Source organism: Silene latifolia, chromosome 4 (assembly GCF_048544455.1).
Source record: "Silene latifolia isolate original U9 population chromosome 4, ASM4854445v1, whole genome shotgun sequence".
NCBI classification, from domain to species: domain Eukaryota; kingdom Viridiplantae; phylum Streptophyta; class Magnoliopsida; order Caryophyllales; family Caryophyllaceae; genus Silene; species Silene latifolia.
Genome location: NC_133529.1, coordinates 91,520,339 through 91,523,149, shown reverse-complemented (window position 1 = coordinate 91,523,149; position 2,811 = coordinate 91,520,339). Strand labels below are relative to the sequence as shown.

At 40.7% G+C, this 2,811-nt stretch overlaps 1 non-coding gene across 1 annotated transcript; it reads right to left on the bottom strand.

Moving 5' to 3' along the window:
- Positions 1 to 813: 813 nt before the first annotated feature.
- On the bottom strand, positions 814 to 920 carry LOC141654285 (small nucleolar RNA R71). Its single transcript, XR_012547846.1, has one exon. It is a non-coding gene; the product is annotated as a small nucleolar RNA R71 (small nucleolar RNA).
- Positions 921 to 2,811: the final 1,891 nt, after the last annotated feature.

The window sequence follows — 2,811 nt, the reverse complement described above, 5'->3', positions numbered from 1 at the left end:
TTTACTAATTGTAGAGTTGTTTGTGAAGTATAAATTGTGTTTTGTATCGACCATTGACCAACGACCACATATACTTAATTGTGAACACGAAATGGACCCGATCAAAAATGGCGCCGTTGCCGGGGACGGTGTTTAATTGATTTAAGATTTCTTTTATTGTTATTAGTTGTGTCTTTTTCACCTTGGGGAAGTAAAACTCCACAAGGTTTGTTCTAATTGTTTTCGAGTTGTTTGATATTTTGCATGTCTAGAAGGTTACAAAGAGATTTGTTACCTTTTGACCGTGAAATCGAAAGAACCTTGACGAATAATAGGAGACTTGTTAGGAGGAATTTGGGAGGTGTTGGTGAAGTTGTTCAACCCACTAGTGAGTTTGTCAATCCTTTCGCAATAGAAGGAGAAGAAAACCCATTAAACAATACCACACAAAATCCACCTACAATGCCTAAATTCTCGTCACACTCTATACCCACCGAGGAGAATCTACCAAATGGTACACCTACACCGCAACATCTCACCGGTAATTTTATTGCCAAGTCCGCCTTCATCCAACTAGTTGAGAGGAGCCAATTCGGGGGAATGCCTAGTGAGGACCCTCATTCTCATATGGAAACCTTTTGCGATTATTGTGATGCTATCTCTCAAACGGGCGTGACTCAAGACCAAATAAAATGGGTCTTATTTCCTTTTTCGTTAATCGGCACCGCAAAGCAATGGTTGAAGGGCCTTGATAAGGCCACCCTTGGAATAGATTCTTGGAAGAAGTTAGCTCTAGCTTTCTACAAAAAATTCTACCCACCGGAAAAGACTAACATGCTAAGAGCTCAAATTACGGGTTTTAAGCAAAGGGATGAAGAATCTTTGTATGAAGCTTGGGAGCGGTTTAAAGGTATTTGTCGCTCATGTCCTCACCATGGACTTAGCGAATGGTTTTTAGTGCAACAATTTTGGAATGGTTTATATGAAGATTCAAGGAACATTCTCAATATGGGATCAAATGGAATGTTCACCGAAGTTGATGACAATCAAACATGGAACAAGATTGAGGAAATGGCGGTCCATAATTCACAATATAGTAGACCTCGCAAGGCTACTAGAGGAGGAAAATATGATGTGGACTCCGTTACTCAATTGGGTGCTCAACTTAGTGCTCACATTGACACAATCAACTTGAAGTTTGAACAAGCTATGGCTAGACTTGAGGAAAACTCAAAAACATCAAAGCATCATGTCAATGCCATGACGGCATCCTCATCAATCCCAAGCGGGATATGTGAGAATTGTGGAACTTTGGGTCATGACTCAAGTGAGTGTAGGGGAACAACCGAACAAGTTAATGCTTTCCAAGCTTACAAAAGTGGTACCCCTTATTCAAATTTTTACAATGAAAACACCAAGTTCCATCCAAATCTCTCATACAAAAGCAAAAATGTTCAAAACCCTCAAACAACATACACTCCACCACCCATGAGAAATCAAAATCAAAGACCCTTTTACAATCAAAACCAAGGTTACCAAAATCAAAATCCATACAATCACCAAAATGACCAAGGTTTTGCTGTCCAAAAAGCGGTTCTCCAAATGCAAAAGAATCAACAAGAAGTTTTCACCCAAATGCAAAAAGATAGCCAAGCAAAGGATACCACCATCAACAACATTCTAGCTCACACCAAGATGTTGGAAACACAATTGACCCAACTAGCATCTTCAAGCTCACAAAGACAAAAGGGGCAATTACCACCTCAAAGTAATCCCCCTAGACATGAAACGGTTAGTGCCATTCACTTGAGAAGTGGTACAAGATATGAAGCACCGAAGAAGCAAGTTGAGGATGAAGTTGTGAAAGCTAGTGAAAAGGAAGAAATTGTGCAAAACTCCAAAGATGGAGAATCATCAAAAGAAGAAAGTTCAAAGAAAAATGAAGACAAGGCCAAAGAGAAGGAGCCCATTGTGATTAGACTTCCTTTTCCAAGTCGTCAAGCCAAGCCCAAATTTGATGATCAACTTGGAAAGTTCATGGAAATTGTGAAGAATTTAGAAGTCTCAATTCCTTTCACGGAATTAATCAATCACGTACCGGCCTATGCAAAGTACATGAAAGATATCCTCACAAAGAAGAAGTCGATCCGGAAACTTGAGACTATCGCCTTTACTAAGGTGAGTAGTGCAATACTTCAAGGGAGTTCACCTCCAAAGTTAAAGGATCCGGGAAGCTTCTCAATACCGTGTACCATTGGCGACACGACGATCAACAAAGTCTTATGTAATCTAGGGGCTAGTGTGAGTGTCATGCCATACTCGGTAAGTAAAAGGTTGGGAATGGGAGAGCTTAAATGCACCAATATCACACTCCAAATGGCCGATAGATCGACGAAGACACCATTAGGGATATGGGAAGATGTCCCCGTGCGAATTGGGAAGTTTTTCATCCCGGTGGACTTTGTCATTGTTGATATGGAGGAAGATTCCAACATCCCAATCATCTTAGGAAGACCTTTCCTACACACCGCGGGTACGGTGATTGATGTGAAACATGGAGAGCTCACTCTAGAAGTGGGAGATGAAAGCATAACTTTTAATCTTGACAAAACCATGAGAGCTCCTCGTTTGCATGAGCCATGTTTCATGATTGATCATTATAGCCGGAAAGATGAAAAGAAGAAATCGGAACTCCAATGGAGGAAGAAAGTTGAAGATGCTCCATTCAAAGAGCAAGTGAATTGTGACAAGGAGAGCTTGCAAAGCTCATCAAAATCAACCAAGGAAGAAGAAGATGGCCTTATTGGCCAAGAGAAGAAATTGGGAGAGTTG